The 18,993-nt window shown below is 38.8% G+C and overlaps 1 protein-coding gene across 1 annotated transcript in view; it reads left to right on the top strand.

Annotated features, from left to right (window-relative positions):
• ZNRF2 (zinc and ring finger 2) overlaps nt 1-18,993 on the top strand; it is a 54,178-nt gene that overhangs the window by 10,216 nt on the left and 24,969 nt on the right. The window lies entirely within an intron of this gene.

Genomic DNA, 18,993 nt, shown 5'->3' with positions numbered 1-18,993 from the left:
GAATTGTTTATAAAACTCATCAAGTATTTGCCTGTTTTTTCTCTTAAGTGACAGAACAAAACATTTCCAGTGGCTCTGCTGCAGTCCTTGCTTTTAGTAGCACTAGAAAAGTCAGTGGGAATGAATTTCTCTAAGTTCTTTCCTAAGGATTCTTCTCATCACTTGGAAAAAAATATACTCTGAACAGTCTTTATAAATGTTCACTATGGCTTGCCTTATGTTTGTCACAGACATGGCAGTCTTTCTCTGCAAAATACTTGCTTATGTGTTGTTGTTGCTTGATTTTTTTTTTAATAGTGGTTTAATGATATTGACCTTAATTTTAGCTGAATTTTAACATACTGATGAAAATATTGGCATACAAATTTTATATTTTATCATTATGTTTTGCTGGTGCAAAACATGCGCTCCACAGCAAAGCTAGGAGTAGCCAAAAGTATCCAAAAAGTGTGCTGGAGTGGTGGCATTTGCATTTTACTATCCACAGATAATTTTATTTTTCCCATCTCCTCAATTGTGACGATAGTTCATTAGTTAACTAATGAAAGTGGCAGGTGTAAGCATGGTTTTGAATGACAGCATAGCATGTGGCATTGAATGCTGTTGGCTTTTCAAGTCTGAAAAGCTCCATGGCCATGTTGTCGGTTTGGTGGTGCTTCTGGCTTCCTAGCTATGCTGAGAAACAGGGTGCTGGGCTAATGTAGCTGCCTTTTAATACTGGAAATTACTCTAGCTGCAGCTCTGATATAAAGAGCTGGGAATGGGAAACCTGAAGGTATTCTGGTCCACGTGAGATGCTATAAATTTAGGGATATTCAGGTTCTTCTCTTTGCTTGCAGGTTAGACAAGCAAAAGTGATGCATAATTTGTCAACATGAGGAAGACTCTTAATTGCCTGCAAGTAGTAAAATGTCTCTACTTGATTTAACAGTGATGATTGTAAAATATTCTGAGAACAAGTGCTACAAAACTATACTAATTTTATAAGATTCATCGCTAAGGTCTCTTATTTTTCGTCCTTGTCCTGTCATGGATTTGGACTTGCTCAGCTGTTTAACAGCTGTGTCCTGCAGTAGCCTGTTCTTAATTCTGAAACTTGGTTAGCCATAGCATGCAAACAATCTTTGAAATATGTTAACATCAAATGTTTGTATCAAATGTGGCTGGCCTGACTCTATCCACAAAGATTCAGAATGAAATTGAGTGAAAAACGTAAGCACCCCAGAAAATGTTAGCTTCAAAGGGGAGTCCTGTAAAAATACACCAAATTTGTAAGCAAGAAAGAGGAGGAGGAAAATACTTGTATGGAATGGTGGTGTTTGTTATATTACTGTTTTTTAGGGGGAATCAGGGTGCACAGCTGTGAGTGTGCTAATACAAATGTTTACCAATTTCTTAAACTGTGGTCCTTAACACACAAAAGTCATGTGTGTATAGCTTATTGAGAGCCTCCCCTTTTTTATTTCCCTTTTTCTGCCCTATTGAAGTTTTCTGTGCGGATGAGTCATTTAGCTTAAACACCAATACGGAAGTGCTGTTGGGAACAAAAAAAATAAATCTGCAGAAATACTAATTTAGCCAGATTTTAAATTGTTCCTATGTTTAAAATCAAATAAATAAATAAATAAATAAAGTGTATTAGTTCAGAACTTCTTTTTTTTTTTTCTCCTGTGGAAAGAAATAATTGTGGGTATTTTATTTATATATATATGTGCATGTGTGAGTTTTCTTTTAATCCGTACCCCTAGTTTTAATGGGGGAGGAATGCTGGAGAGAAATACACTGAAATCCTTAATTTGTAGATCAAGAAGAAGAGAGGTCATTTTGATGAAATTCTTTATTTTAGGGTATCAATTTTTTGGTATTTTCTTATCTTCAGTTTTTCTAACTTGCATTTCCCCTAGCTTAAAAATTGCCGTGTAACATTTCCTTTTTGTTAGCAATATTTTTGAAATGCACACAATTAAAAATTATTTTGATTAAACTTGCTTCCTCAGAGATCCAACTGGGTACGTGTGTGTACATATAGCACGAGTCATGAAGGCCTGGAATTCAAGTGTCAACACATGAAATCCTAATCCTATCAGTTTTCTGTTTATGCCTTCCAAACGCACAAATTTACCAAATGACACAGTTGTAAGTCAATTTCTGTCATGTTAAATTTGATGCACAGTTACAAAGGGAAGGAAAGCATCAAGTCAATACCTTGTTTTTCTTGCATTTTCCCTATTGTATTTTATCTCTAAAATATTTACCTTTGTTTTCTTTCAGTCAGTGATAAACATACTAGGTATAATGTTTTTAAGATACTTGAACAGCTAAAACACTGTGAGGACAGCTGTAACTAAGTCTGTGAGTCTTGCACGTGCAAAATTTTGGGTGTACACGCAAATCTGCCTTGAAGAGCGTAATCCCATTTGTCAGGAATTGTCATATGTCACTGACAAGAATTCTTTCTTCTGCTTACATGAAAGGAACTATTTTGTAATCTCGGCATTCACCCTTGAAATTAAGACATTTCTAGTCCCTTTCCAGGAAGTTCTAAATTGTAAGCTAATTTTAATGGTGCCTTTCTAACTCTGAAAGCCAACAAACTGTATAAAAAATGGACTCTCCAAGTGAGGTTTAGGAATATCCCCAAAAGTACTTGTCCATGGAGGGATAAGAAGAGAGGAAAGATACTTTGTCAGCTCTACAGTCTGCTCCTGTCGTATACAGTATTTAAACACCGCGTTTTCCTTTTTCATGGTGTACTGGAAAGCAACAGGCCTTTCTCTCAATGTTGTAGATGAATTTTCATGATTGTTTTTAGGTTAGTAGGCATATAATGTCTTTTTCCCTAAAACAGGTACACGAAAGGGGTTACAGGAATAGATTTAAGTAATGATAATGTGTGGATGAAGGTCTCTTTGGTGGTTATAGGACTTGAAGATACCTTGAGGTTAACAGCTGCTTCCCAGTACTGCAGTGATCAGCTAGGTTTAGTCCGTTCTGAGCAGATGATGATCATCTATTCTTTGCTCATGTCTTAATGGAAAGCCACCTCATTACTTCTGAGTTTCAGTTTGACAATTAATGTTACCACTGGAAAACTTTCCCTAATAAGCAAGTTCCTCCTACTGTTTCACTGCCGGTTCCCAATTTTGAATGCATCACTTGCAAATTGGTGCATTTTTATTAACATAGTTCTCTTCATTACAAATGTCAAGGGCTCTTTTTCCTCTGTAATTATACTTGACTCTTTCTAGTTATTAGATATAATTTAAACAGTGTGTAGAGTCTTGAAATGTAGCTGAAAGCTGGTAGGGCTTAGTATCTCATTTTTATTTTTAAATTAAATTTCTTTGTAACAGGCTTGTAGAAAGCTCTCATTTGCTAGATGTCTGACAAAGAAGGACCAGGATGGTAATGAGGCAGACAACATTTAACAACCAAGTAACTGTGTTGAAACACTGAAGCTGCAGTTTCTGTCACCGACTGACTGTCTGCCTAGAAAGATTCAGGAGGATTGATGGATAACAGAATTTGTTAAAAATAAACGTGCTTAGGGAGTTGTGTGGTATTAATGTTTGTGCTAGCTGGTAAATTGTGCTAGCTGGTAAACTCGAAGCTGTTTCTTCCTGTACGAACATGGGAGCTGGCTGTGGTTGGGTTGTAAAACTGAAAGCGTCTGATGGGGCTGCGAGGACTTCCCGTGACACAGACCGAAGTACGGCTGTGACATCCTATGCAAGTTGGCCCTGGAAGTGGAGGTGGTTTGCAGTGGCTTTATGCCCCTATATGTCTCGTCGTCCTTTGCACAAACAGAAAGTAACATCTTTGCTTCTTTAAGTGGTGAGCATTGCCTAAACACCAAGCGTAAAGCCCACTGAAAGGGCTTGGTTCTGGAAGGACCTGCAGAAGACGTTCTTCAGTGTCCCTACAGCCATCGGTTTCCTCACTGTGGGGCTGTACTTAGTGTCTGGGGGCTGTCATGGAGAGCTCACCCAGGACCTTGGGCCCTTGAGGGCCTCAAGACAGGGCCGGTGCTGGTGTCTGGTGTCCATTCAGCACCCACACCCGAACAACACATTGGGACCCCACCAGCAAGAGGCTGCTGGGGGGCCCTCACCTCAGCGGTGGCCATTTGCTGAGCACAGGGGCAGCCGGAGGGGTTTCGAGGACCGCCAACCGCATACATTGGGAGTTAGGGTTAGGGAGAAGGCTTGAGCAGCAGGAGGCTCGCCAGAGGCTAGCCTTTGGAAATAACGTTAGTTTTTCTTGACGAGAGGTGAAAACCTACAAGCTGGGGTTCTGAAATATTTACTTGTGAAAAAAAAAAAATAGTTTTGCGTCCGGCGGTGCTGAGGTAACAAGATAAGATCCATCTTTTGCGTAGGGGGGAAAAGAACAAAACATGTAAATATTTAATTTCACTTAATAGCTTTCAAGGCCGCGATGGAAAACACAGTAATACTCTGATTCATGTGTGAAAACGGGGTTTGTAAATACTTCAGTGACCTTTTTCCTTTCTCTTTATGCCCCTGCCTGCAGAGAGCTATGTGGATTGAATGTTTTTTGCCCTATTGTTAAGTGCAGTTTATTTAAGATAATACATGCTTTTTTTCCCCCTGCTTACTGTTATCTTTATACAAACGTCTTGCTGGATTTTCCTTAGGGGTGGGAATCCTAAAGTAAATATTATTTCCTTTTTATGCTGCAGAGCTTTCGGTATATTACCGAAACCATTCCACTAGCTTCTGTAAGAACTTTGGCACCTTCACTCAGTTTACTAGCAAACAAATAAATGAGGAAACCACGTGCATTTCTTACTCACTCTTTTCCCATGAGAAAAAATAGTGTATTTCAGGGGGAGAAGAAAACCCTCTTTTTGCTCTTTCGATCATTGGAATAGACATTTATACATTATATACAATATACATGCATTTCAACTTGTAAATGAAATGTGGAAATACCATCGTTAAACAAAATTAGTATTAGAGTTTCCTCATTGTCCTGGAAAAGCTGCGTTTCCAAATCAGTTGTCTCTAACTTATGGCTAACTCTGCTTTATTTAGGTTGGGTCTCTGCCATATGTCTGGGAATTGAGGCAAACTATTGTACAGTTGCTGGAGGTGCCTTCCACTTGTGGGATTATTATTTTTTTCCCTTAAACTAACTTCATTGGAGGGATCATATATAACATGATTTTATTTATAAGTTCATGGTTTTTAATGAAGTCACATTCTAAAATTTATATCCCTGGTATTGTGATTCCTTAAGTTTGGTAAAAGAAACGGAGTTTTTTCCTGAGTAGCTAAAGAAATGTATGAAGATTGAATAGGGAATGAAACACTGCTAATACTTGCTTGGATGGGGAGGGAGAACGACACATATGGAACCCACCATCTATATTTACATTTTAATAAATTTAAAACTTGCTTTAACAGACTAGCCAGTGCAAGACAAAGACTAGTAGTTTTATAGGAGGCTTTTTTCCTGGCTTTGTTTTTCAAGTTCTTTCTGTAAAACTGTCCCCGAGGGAACAGAGATTGATAATAAATGTTATCATAATTGGTACTTTTATAAATTGCTTGTGTACAAACAGTTTGTCTATTAAAAAAAAAAAAAAAAGAAAAAAAAAAAGAAAAAGCTTTGTAGCTTCATATTAATGCATTTTAGAACAGAATTTTTGTGTAAATTGATCTAAAAGAGTCAGACTTGTGTGTACATGCTCTTGCCAGAATATTAATAGATTAGAGGACTGTATTGTTCTTTTAGTACTTTGAATTTATTCCAAAAGGCTTGCTATTTTATTTTGCTGGATTGTACTACCCTCAACTTTATGAGATACCTAGCTGGATCAAGAGCAACAACAACATACTTCAGGATTTATGATCCCACCTATGTTGAAGGTAATGTGCTGAATTGACATAAACACATCTGAAACTTTTTTTTTTTTTTCTGAAGGGCTTAAATGAACTTTTTTTTACCCTTGAAATGTTGCCATTGCATGTTTCTAGAGTAACTAGATGATAGTCTACCAGGATTAGTCTGTTTCAAGATATATATATAGTGCAACTTGTACGAGTTTTGTTGCACGTAGAAACTGGATGGATGAGTTGAAGTTTTTATTTTACTTTCTGAAGGTCACTGTATAGATGTTAAGTGCTGTGAACTCCCTTCCTTAACTTGACTTCTACCCAAAAACATATGCTTGTGTGTAAATATTTATATTCCCACGTGTGTGATACAGCCCTTCCAACTGCATCTGTTTTTTTCCTGGGCAGCTTTCATACGCTTTTAGCTAAGGACTGGTTTTACACCAAGAGCAGAATTTCAATCTGTCCTACCACGTTCTGCGGAAAGTACCAGACAGACAGCGTGTCGGACTAAGGCCTTTTGTTAGCAGAACAAGTCTAGCATTCACTTACTCTTCAGCCTTGAGCTGGAGGATCTCCCTGAAAGATTAGGCAGCTGTTAGTCTTCTGTAGCCTGCATACTGCCCTGGGGAGATGTCTTCCAAAACAGAAACTGCTGTTGTAGATTATGGGATTAATAGAATGAATGGTACAATGTCTGCACAGTTCTAGAAAGCAAAGAAACAAGTTTAAAGGGTATTCTTACCACACAGTGCCAGGAATTGTACTCAATATTGCTTCTTCTCAAGGATAAATAAATAAAGAAAAAAAAAAAAGAAAGAAAAAAGAATAGAAGTAGGTTTCTTTTGTTGGCAGATCTCCTGGTTTACTGATTTTTGATTTGGTACAACTGCTGTAAAAGACTGGTACAGCAAAACCTTTGCTGAAGACAGTGTGTGCTGTTGTAATGATTGACAGGACTGTTAGGCTTCTTGCAGGAGCCTTTAGGAGGTGTTCCTGAAAATGCTAGTTAAAAGCAAAATAAATTAAAAACAACAAACAAGTTTCTTTATAAAACAACAGCAACAACAATAAAAACCAACCTGGAGGCACCAATTGTGTTTTACACGCCTGTGCCTAAACGCAGATAGAGTTTACTGTGGAAGAACTGGAACAAGTCTGTTTTGTTACCAGAGTTAAATAGCTGATGGTTGGCTAAATTTATTGGTGGCCACGCTGTGAGACTTCTCAAAGTTGCTGTTATTGTACTCACCGATGTACAGTGGGCTTACCTTATGGGGCCTTTTGCCAGGTAAGGAGTAGATTCAGGTAGATGTCCATGTGGGAAAACAGTTACTTTGACCTCTTCTCCTAAAGCCCAGGATGAGAACACCTCCTGGAAAACTGGCAACAGGGTTTAAGAGTGAGGTAGCTATCCATCAAGGGCATCGTGGAGGTTTTTGTTTTATAAGCTGCTGAAATTATGTCTTCTGTCTGCTGAACGAGAAGTCTCTCTAAGAGACTAATGGGCCCCTTAGTTGAAGGAGGCAATCTAATCTGAAATGGAAAAATGCCTACAAATAATGTTAATTCTTTGCAGTTCTCAAAACCTGTTCTGTAGCCAAATATTTAAGGGTACAAATTATTTTGGGCTTGGAGGACTTTTCTTTTTTTAACTGAAAGCATTTTTGAGAACTGTTGTTTGTTTCGCAGATGATTTTGGGAAGTTGATTTTTTTTTTTTTTTTTTCAACCTAGAGCAAAAGGCTACAGTGAAAAACTGGAAGTAAATCTGTCTCTCTAATTGTTTTGGAATCAGGTTATTGGTAGTGTTTCTTACCTCCAGACTTTAGATGTCTAAGTAGCGATGGAAGATTCATAAATTATTTTTAATGAGTGCCTTACCCTTTATAAAAGCAGGAATTGGAAGAAAATGAAATCCTAGTTGTTTGAGCAGGAGTATATATACTGGGTTAGGTAGAGTGCATTATGGATTTTTTTTTTTCTTTAAAATCATTTGCTGCTGAAGTATGTACATAGCACACCTTTAGGGTGCTTTCTTCATTCTCTTGCCTTTTGTGCCAGAAGCCGCCAGTCTTTTTATTTTGATTTTGTTCTTGTTGTCATTTTGGTTTTGTTCTGTGTTAAGAAGGTAATCTGTTGTGGGGAGGCAGCGCTAATTTATGCCATGAGTTGCTCTTTCTGCTACCCTTGCCTCAATGTCATCGTGGGCAGCTAGGCATTTTTACATAAGGTAATGCCTAGTGATTTAGGAGAATCGCCTGGCCTGCTGTATAAGCTGAGGCAAGTTTTACTGCCTTTCTGGAGTGTATAATGAAGGCATTGCCCCCTTTGTACCATTACTTTTCCTCCTCTTTTTAGAGGAGTCTCTCCGAAGAGGAGAGACTAACACACACATGCAAACAAACATACTTGCAGCACTTGGCACGCTATGACCCTGCTCTTGTAAGGGCTTTCCAGGAATATGAATACTAATTGTGATTGGTCTTTATTCTGTTGTTTTAAAACAGGAAAAAAAAAAAAAAGGCTTTTTTTTTTACATAAAAATATAACTTCTTGACATGTTGTAGTTTCATGTCACCTCAGTATCCAAACAAACTCAAGACAGTGTCTTTTTTAATATACAGTGCTTATATGTATCAGCTGATAGATCGTGATTTTGTATGAATGGTGAAGACCAAGCCATACTAGTTAGTTACGACTGCTCTTAGCTTCAGTAGTGTCACGGATAAATAAAGCACTGAAAGCATGTACTGTAATAAATAGAAGCCATAATTGGATAAGTAAAAGCATTTTAGTTAACATGTCATTATTTAAACTGCTGAAAAGTCAAAACATCTGTCATCTGAATTAATTTGTTCCAATTACAGTCTAGTGTGTGTGTGTGTGTGTGCATGAATATGTGCATCTCCTTAGCATGATCTGGTTAATGTAAACGAGATGTTTCTGCTCTAAGGGTTTGACTGATAGACCAATACAGCAGTTATAACTCAAGAAAACCAGAAAATAATCAGTAGCAGTCTCTACAATGATCATTTGAAGTTCAAGTAATGCACAAAATATTTCCTAAGAGTTTGTTTGACCAGCAGTATCTTCCACATGAAAAGAGCAAGAATCACATTGCTGACTTGGTTGCTGAGGTAGGAGTGATGTGGCACGGGATTTTAAGGTTGGCTTGCGATTCGTGGATGTTTTGTGAGTAAGATTTTGCAGAATATTGCAGTTGTGTGCTCTCTTGAAGGCAAGGCAAAAGGCTGGAAATGGAGGCAGATCTGTCATGACTGGCATGTTTACAGCACGCAAGTCACCAGCTTGATTTTCCTTAGCTTTTACAGACAACAGCTGAGAAATCTTGGTTAGGGGAGTTATTTGTTCATGGGTTCAGTTCTACCTTTTTCTGAAGCAGTTATGTATCCTCTCTACTGTTGCTCCTATCAGTCATTTCGCATGCTTTCCTCACTTTGCTATTTCCCCAGATATTATCAATTGGTCCTGTCTTAGAAATAAGAGCTTTTACAGAACTAGTAATTATAAAACTTAAATATCATTCCAACTTAAGAACCTGCTCTCATTTTATTAAAATCTGCACAGAATTCATGTTTAACAGTTAAATGATGTTAATCCTGACAGATTTAACAATCTAATTCCAATATACACCTTTCTGAAGTTACAACATTTTCTAACCCTTGGTCTTCTCCCTATTTTGAAAGGTTCTCTAATGATTCTATTAAAAATCTAGCTTCTTATAAACCTATATCCTAGTTTCTGTAACTCTGTATACTAAGGTACTCGTTTTCTAAGTTGGAAGACTAGAGCAGTCACTGGAGAGTGAACTTAGTTAAATTTTCCAATTACAACCAAGAAGGCAGCTTTATGAGAAGTGAAGATATCAATAATATTTACGAGCTGTTCCTAAAGCAAAATTCCTTTGTGCTGAAGGTGAATGACTTTTTTCAGCCCAGGCCTTGCTACTGAATTCAGGCCTCATTAGTAAATCATTTATTCTGTTTTGGGGAAAAACAAAAAAAAAAACAAAAAAAAACATGCTTGACTTTCACTGGTTCCAAGTGAATGAATATCCATAGGTTAGTTTCCCCGCAGATTTAAGAAAATGGTGCCTTTTGTGGAGGACTGCTATTTTGAGAGCTCAGGAGGGAAAATACTGCATATAATGATGTAGGAAAGTCTGCTGTTGTGCTAGTCATTAAAAATTTTTGTATGTATAATTAAAAAATGGGATGAAAACAATGAGAAAACATGTATGCTGTGAAACGATTATCCTTGACTCTCTTGAAACTGAACTTTTATTACGTGTAATTCTGTTACATTGAATGATAAATGTAACCATAACTACTTTCGATATATAATTTAATGATGCTGTTAAAATAAGACATCTTTATCAAAGTTAATATTGAAACTCCTGAGAACATCCCATATAATAATTAAACTTTTTATTTACATGTATTCTTCCCAGTTGTACTCTTTAATATTTTGTATTGACTTTTTTGTCATTGATTGGTTTTCCCCTTTTTTCTTTGTCACTGCTACCTCTATTTCTGCAGGAACAAGTAGGTTACTGGTAAGTATTTCAACTAAACCAGACCTTACAAAGTTTTGCCTTAGTGAGGACGTTTTTTTTTTCTTTTCCTTTTACCCTCACTTACTTTGGTAAAAACTTTGTAGACAGCAGACCAGTTGTCTGTAAATGCTGTGCTTCCTCAGGTCTCCATTACCGCCTTGTTTGTGTAGTAGAATACTAGTTTTGAGATTCTCCAAGAGACTTTGTCTTCTGCATGCTGTCGAGCAGCATCCATATCTGTGCTGTCTTCGAAGATGCTGCCTTCTCCTGGGGCTTGCTCCCTTGTTCCCGTCTGCTGCGTTTCAAGTGCAGTGTTTACTTTGTCTCTCCCATTTTTATTTTTTTTTTTTTCCATAAGACCTTCTATGCATTTTGGCTAGTTTGCTCAGAAGACTTCTCTGCGTCTGACGAGGTGCTCTGTCTTCACGTGTTGGGTTTAGTCATCCTCGTCAACCATTACTCAGCCATTTTCCCATCACACCTCTTTCCTTTTAGCTCTCATTAAATACACTCTCAGCATGATACAGCCACCCTCCCCTCTCTTACTATCATGCTTCGTGTAATTTTAATCAGATTTGTTGCGTTGTGCAGTGCGAGTTTTCAAGATATTTATGTCCGTGCATTTTCAAAAAGTAGGACTTCATTCTTTTCTTCTCATCTTGGAGCAGCTCTTCCTATACTTACGGGATTTCTGTTGAAAGTATTTTCTTTAATCCTGCTGGATTTGTGAAAGTCCTGACTTTATGGGCACTGTGGAGAAGGGTGGTGGTGGTGTAAAAAAAAAAAAAAAAAAAACAACAAAAAAACACTGGTTCCCTCTACATAAGAATAAGGAGCTGTCTTGCCAAATTACTCAGTCACTCCAGAAGAGCCTACTTCAGCAGAACAGTGGGACACTGTTATCCTGCCTGTCTTCTCCACCTCCCATTGTGAAGCGATGAATGGGAAGAGACCTTTTTTTTCGGGTGTTGGAGGAAAATGTGGCTCCAGGGAATGCGAGAAAAGTGAGGGCGTAGGAAAATTAACAAAGAAAAACAAAAAAACCAAACACCTAGGTTTAGGGGAGAATAAGAGTGAGAAAAAAGAATACTCTGCACTTGAACTGTGGTGGGTGAGGTAGGAAAAAATGATAGGAATATGTAATGTCTACCGAGTAAGAGTTTGAAGTCATTTCATTTGCATGAAGTTTTCAGACCTCCAAGCTGCCTTGCACTGAGATATTTGGCATCATTTGGTAACGGAAAATCTAAGCTTGTTTGCCAAGTTAATCCTGCCTACAACGTGCAAATGAAATACACTTGTGCCCAGAATCACTGACCATGCTTTCTGGCATGATTTCTATGATTTCCAGCATTCATCATACACAGGAGGCTAATTTTTTTTTTAATAATTTGGATCTAGAGTCCATGTGGACCCTTTTTTTTTTTGTACAAGACAGCTGAGGCTTGTTCTTACCTTTAAACCTACTGAAAGCAACTTCCAACACAAGTTTATGCTCCTTTAAAAATTTGTCTTGTTACCGTGCTTGTGAATTTGAAAATACATAGACTCAGGAGGAGTTCAGACGAAGGAGCTTCGAGCAGTCTGTCGTCTGCGTTGACTACAGATCCCTACAGATGGTGGGCTGGGGGGATAACACCCGACCACACACCCCCTACACACAAGTGGGTCTTTTCTTCTTGTGTTCAGTGCTAGCTTTGATCTAAAATAGCGCTCCCGAAAAGCTGTCACTCTAGTAACAGCTGTTCTTATTCTTGTATTAAGAGACAAAATCACCCTTTCCACAAGTCTTTCCCACCTACAGTCGTATCTTCTGGTTTTCAAGGTATTTTAGCGCGGGGCTTTCCCCCCACCTCTACTTTCGTGGCTGTATTTATTGCTCTTCAGTTTCTAAAAACGCACAGCTGTCGATTATAGTCATTATCATGTGTTTTACATTGGTGTTAGACACCTGGAGCTGTGCAGTTGATAAAGGCTTTACTCGTGAATAAGAAAATGTCTTGTTCAATTCCTGCTCTTCGTTCTGTACTGCGTTATTTTTCAGTGATCGCTATTGAAGATAACAATTAGCAAGACCCAATTAACAAGATGAAGGGAGTTAAAGAAGTTACATAGTGAGGTGTTCCTTCTTCAGCTTTTGCTTAGGAGGTGAAGGAAGTATTATCCAAACGCATCTTCTCAAACTATTCCATGTCTCCTGTGAGTTTATCCTTAACTGAAATAAATTTCAGTCTTGTTGTTTTGTTTTTTTTCTCCCCATTTCATTTGTTCTTCTCTCTCCTGTGGGTGCTGTGCGAGCTTTAAATAAATAAAAAAAATACAGGAGAAGGTCCCTTATTCTCATCAAGGAATTCACAAGTGTATTTATTTCAGTTTTATGGCACAAGACGGGTGAAGAAACCACTATAGTTTAGGAGCGCAAAATCACAAGTGCTGAGAAGAAGAAAATACTTGTGCATAATCTGGTCGAGTTTTGTAAAATGACAGAGTTTGGTGTTTTTGTGTTGTTGTCTTTGCTAGTATATGATTTCCTACTCTCTTTCAAACTGAGGGAGGTACATCCTTATTTCTTTTCATCTCCAGAGGTCTTTCCAGATGGGTTCTCTCAGCTTAGGCCACTGGCAGTGTAAGGAAGGATGAAAGACAAACAAATAGATGTACATGTATCTTTTCTCCCGTAATAATAATAAAAAAAAAAACCTCTCTACATAAAATGACAAATTTTCTCCAAGTAGCCACTTGTATTGGGAGCTACAGCATTTAGAAATTTTCATTCAGAGGGTTCCTTGGGAACTGGTAATACTTTTTCTTTCTTCTTCTTCTCTTTATTTTATAAACCTTCAGACTTCTTAAAGACAGTTAAAAAAAATGCCAGTTCTCTGTTCTTAAATTAGTGTGAATTAATCTTATTCCCTTTGATGGTAGGGGTAAAGTTGCCAGGTAAGATGTTAGCTTTGGTAAAGCAATGTGCTTTCATGTACAAAGCTTCATGGTTTTTGTTTAAGGAATTACTCATTCTGTCTTTCCATTTCAGCTGGCTGAGGAGAAGAGAAGAGGGAATTCTGTGGCCAAATAACTCTGACGTGTGGTCTTGACTGGAGCTCTTTTTTTTTCTTTTCTTTAAGAGTTACAAATTAGATTACAAAAGAAGAGTGTGACAAAAATTTGACTTGACCAGGAGTGTTACTTCAGCAAGAATTTGAATTCTTCCCACCTATTTTTCTGCTGTTCTTACGATCTCGCTTCATAGTCCTTCACGGAGTCGAATATAAAAGGAAGGAGTGGAAGAAGTAGATGCATTGTACAGAAACATAAAATGTTGATGCTATTTGTTTGATATTCGCGTCGGTAGACTTAGAGAATATAGTCTAGATTAAAAAATAAGTAGGTGGATGCAGAAATAGTTTAGAAAAATCTTGTCTCTGTTCTAAGAAAGCAATTCAAGTGGAGCATTGCAGTGGTCCATGCTGGGTTCATTTTTAATCCTCTTGGGAGACACTTTAAAAATGGAATCTAGAGCCAGACTTGTAAGATCTGGAAGCAAAACTGACATTCATCATTAGTTTTGACATATTAGAAAAATGTTCAGAATTGATTAAAAAAGAGAAATTGAAAGTACTAAACATGTAGGGGTGGTTGTGAGTGGAATGGGACAGCAGTCCAGTGGTTTGTGTACAGGGTGAGTATGTGTACACCTATAAAGGATAAATCCTTCTCTCAACACCTGGTAAAACAGAAAAAGGTGATAAGTAACATGCATTTCTGCTTAGGACTTCTGGAGGTTTGGCCTGCAAGCTCTGCCCAATTTTTGGCAATCCAATATTAAAATGTCGGACAGAGCCCAGAAGAGAGCTACAGGAATAAAAGTTTTAGATACCAGAGCCTGTAAGGAAAGATTAGAGTAACTGGTTTTGTGCAGGCTAGTGGAAAAAGATGAAGGGTGCATTTCCTAGTTTGAGCATGCTTTTTTTTTTTTTTTTTTTTTTTACCCAAAGGACAGTTACCAGCTGTTTGCCATGTCCACTGAACCCATAAGAAGTAATAAGCCTTGTTTTGTAAGTGAAAGCTGCCAAATGAGAGAGAAGGGAAGATTTTTCTCTCTAGGAGTGGCTGTTCAGCATTGCGGGTTGGCTAGGATGGTTGTAAAGTCTTTCACTAGTTGATTTTTCAGGGCAGATTAAATCCTCTAAGTGCATTTACCCAGTTGCCCTGTGTGGGATGAACTCAGTTACCTCTTGACATCCTTTCTAACCACGTTTCTCTGTAAGGTCTTTCCTGTTTATTGGCGAAGGGCGTTTTGTTTAATAGGTTTTAGCATCATTATGCAGGCATGATTTGTGACAATATTCTTGCATACCACCCTGCATACCGTCATATTTACTGGATGCTGTGCTTCTAGACTGTCTGTACTTATTTCTCTGAATGCTGAAGAACAAGTGCAAGCATGTAAGTAACTTTTGTCAGCCTTCTTAATTGCCAAATACATTTTGCAAAAGTGTGTGTATGTAAAGCTTCATTTACAACTTGCTTAAATGTAAACCGAGATGGATTTATCTGTCTTCACTGAAAACACAAGCATACAAAAACTTGACTGCATTCGATATTTATTTGTGAAGGACAGTTAGTTTCATTATACTTTTAGTGTGTTTTTGGTGATGTTCTTGTCATCAATGACATTAACATTGACCAAAAGGACCACCCCAAAGGTATTCCAGAATAATACCAAAATATTTTTGCAAAAAAATTGCCCAGGAGTTTGTGTTATTTGTTGGATTTGAGATTTTGTTTTGTGGGATGTGGGAAACAATAGGATTTCTTGGATAACTGTAGGCCCTTTAGCAAAAGATGGCAGTCTGAATAAAGTGATACATTCAAGAGAAAATGAGAAAGAGAATTCACTTCTGAATATTGAATCCCTTACACAGGTTTAGTTATTTCAAACTTTCTGTGCCATCTTGGAATTTTCTAGTTGCTCTGCTGTAACTTTCTGTTTCTTTCTGTCCTGCCTCTTTTCTTGTAACTGCACTTCTTTCCAGGATTGTGGGTTTGGTTTAAGTAACCTCTTACTTTCGGTATTGTACTCAGGATTGTGAAACTAGGTGATGGAGTCTGAAAGAATTTGCCTCTGGTGTCTCTTAAGCCTGCACTTGCAGAAGTCAGCGAGGTGTCTGTGCGTGCTCAGTTCTTTCCTGCTCTGCAGCTTGGGATTGAGAGGTGACTGAGGTTGTGATGAGAGGTGGCTCATGCTTTTTTATCACGGGCAACGTCCTCTCTGCAATGTGAGAAGGAAGGAGAGCCTTGCAACTATGTGGTGACCCTAATGCAAAGGTGATGGTTGCTTATCTTGGATGAGGATAAGGGATGCCGAGAAACCACCAACTTCATAAGAGTTGCATTTTTGTCTAGAACTATAGGTCATCTGTTACTCTATCTTTTTGTAGATAACATTTGACAATTTTTACAGGACACTTAACCTGATGCCACCTCATCCAAGGACTACTTCTACTTTGTCACCCACATATCTGCAAAAGCAGTGTTTATCTGCGAAACCCAGGGAAACAAGTCAAGTAGAGAACAAGTTATTTTTGACCTGTTGCTGATGGTTGAAGTCATGTGGAACTTTCTTAAAGTTTATCAGAATTGTTCCTTGAAACTGGTGGTAAAAACAAACATGGGCTATCGATGTTGTTAGCCTGCTGGACAGTGGTACAATAGGGTCTTTGTTCCTGCAGAGCGCTTAATTGTGAACTGGGTCATGAAACTATTGCCTTCTGATTTGAGGTAAGGAAAACACCAAGTCGGTGACAGTGTTGGAAGCTCACTTATCTTTGAAAATACACTTAAAAATAGTGTCTACATTCAAGATAATTTGTTCTTCGGGGCTGCTAAAGGAGTTGGAAATGATAACATCCTTCACGCAAAACACGCACTGTGCATCTGTTGAGGGAGATGGCTAAGACCAGGAGCTGGTTATTGCAGCACAACTCTGGGAAGGAATAAGAAGTGGGATTTCACTTGCCTTTGCAAAACGTTTCAGTAGATATAGAGAGCTCAAGGCACTTTTTCTGTTGTAACGCTGGTCTCTGGCACTCAGCTGATGCTGGTTGGTGGAAAACCATCTTTTTCCACAAAGAAACCTTTACCACTGGCTGCTAAATTGGTCTGTAAGTCTTAGTTAAGTGTAAGTGGGGTGTTGTTCTGCATGTTGAATACAGCTACAGCAGTCATCTTCCAGGCCTGCAGTGTCAGGAGGATATTTGTATGTGCTTACCTGTTACCTCAGCTCCTCCTTGACACTGGATACGTCACGAGGTACTCTATTGTCAAAATCTGGGCTGTTTACAAGACTTAAGGACAGGCACATGATCGAATGAGCACATTCAGCTGAGTACTCCAGTGGGATAACCAATAAAGATTTTTCACAGCTGTCTATCCTTGGGCATGGTTTTAAGGAAAACCCTTTTCTTGCTTGCACTGATAAAGGCTGCTGCTATTATTATTACCATATACACAATTTCTCCTTACTGTTTTGTTTGGATTCAGGGCTTCTCTCCCCACGTTCCTGGGATAGGTACCTTTTTAATACCACTGTTAACTTCAGAAGTGGTTGTAGAGACCTAGTGGTGGTTTTCCCTGCCCCTGCCACTCCCAACTAGATGTGTTGGTGACCCTGGGGAATAGCTTGAAGAGTTCTGTCCAGAAAGCAGAGGCGACTTGTTAATGACTGCCCCAGCGCTCAACTAGCCATGAACATAATTGCTAACTTGCTGTAACACAAACGCTCCCTTCTGGCATGGTCTGCAGCGTGTAAGGAAGTTATGTGCCTTTTTACATCAAAATATGTTGTCAGTTGTGCCCGCTAGGAGCGTATAAATAAGAATAAGGCACGGGTATTGGTAGGTTTTTGGACTGTGACTAGACTTGAGAATAATCAGCTGCATTTGGCTGATAATGGCTGAGAGAGAACTTCCCCCTAGCCCAGTTTTTGGAGAAAACCATAACGAAACAGCTTCGGGTGGTTTGGGGTGTTTAGAGGACTGAGATACTAATTTAGATTTTAGTCATGTTGAGATGCAGCCTGCGGGAAAGAGGTTACGCGGTGGCTGAAGGGTCACTGACAGAGCCTCCTCCAAGTAAATGAATCCTCCCAACCTGTTCTTCAAAATACACGTTTGGTTGTTTTGTGCTTATTAATCCGTGGGTGTAACCGTGACTAGTAACCATGTGGGTTTGGGAGGGATGTCAAAAAAGGAGAGAGGAGCAATATTTAAAATAAAGTGCAAGACTGGAACAAGAGCAAGCAGATATGAAGCACTCGTAGCTAAAATGGGAAGAATCAGAGCTGTACTTTATCTCAGGAAGTGGTTTCCAGTGTACACGTTCAGTTGCTGCTCCGAGTTCCCCATGTGTGCTACCAGCTGTCTGGTTTCACTTGCTTCCTATTAGCTGTAGAAAAAAAAACAACAACTGTTGCCTCCACAAGTTCAGTGCGTTTCTTCAAGTGCTAATGCTTCAGGGCTGGTTGCTTGATCTACCTCTGGATAATAATTACCAGAAAAGATCAAAATTCTCAGGCATCAGTAACTTGAAAGTGCAACATCGAGTCACTCGATACCCTTGGCTGACTCAATTCATCATGAGCTCCTGAGGTTGGAGGTACAAAAGCAAGGGACAGCAAAGTAAAGACAATGGGAGCAGGCTGGGATGTGGATACTGGAGGTGCAATGTCCACTTATACACGCCTGTGTCATTCCTTTCCTACGGTGCCAATGAAAGAGTTGGCATTGAGCACGGATTTTGAATATTTTTATGTAGATATTTTTGCTCCGTGTTGTCCTGTAGGCATACATCTTAACAGCTCTTCTGCATCAAGATCCTTGTTGGGTGGCTTTTTGTCTCACTTGCACGTTAATTACTCAGCAGATCCAAATCAGCCTACTACTCAGACTTTTCTGTGGATCCTCAAACTTGTCCAACCAATCTTGTCCTCTTAACTGGAAGACATGGTAATGACATAAATTAAAGCATTAAGTAGTTTTGTCATGGACTATTATGCAGTTGCATCACAATCCAGACTGTCTTAATTATTCTTTATCCCGCGTTGCCTCAGGCTGTGACCTCACAAGCTAAACAAGGTCAAGCTTGGCTAGGATGAGAGAAGTCAAACAAATTCGGTGCTACAGGAAATATCAGTGATTCAGTAGGTGAGGCGACACCCCTGAGTTAATGTTGTGCCCCAGACTGGTGTAGGATGCTGCAGCTTGCCTGATGAGATGTAAAACTGAGATCCTTTGTTAACTTTTCAACGCTGTTCCTGGGAAAAGAAGCGATGCTGTTAATTCAGAGCTCCTGCCCAGGTTCAGATTTTAATGATTACGTGCTCCCTACTTTTCTAATTTCTGTTTTGGTAGAGCCGTGTTATCCTTTCTCTCCTGTCTTAAACTGCTCTTGAGGTTGTTGTGAAACTTTACATTCCAGAGGTGGTGACATGTTAACACTTGGCAACAGATCCATCTGCAGAAACAATGGTCCTTTCTGAGGTCTTTTGAAATCA

This window comes from Aythya fuligula, chromosome 2 (assembly GCF_009819795.1).
Source record: "Aythya fuligula isolate bAytFul2 chromosome 2, bAytFul2.pri, whole genome shotgun sequence".
In the NCBI taxonomy this organism is placed as follows: domain Eukaryota; kingdom Metazoa; phylum Chordata; class Aves; order Anseriformes; family Anatidae; genus Aythya; species Aythya fuligula.
The sequence above is the reverse complement of the archived record's forward strand: the minus strand, read 5'-3'. Positions and strand labels throughout refer to the sequence as shown.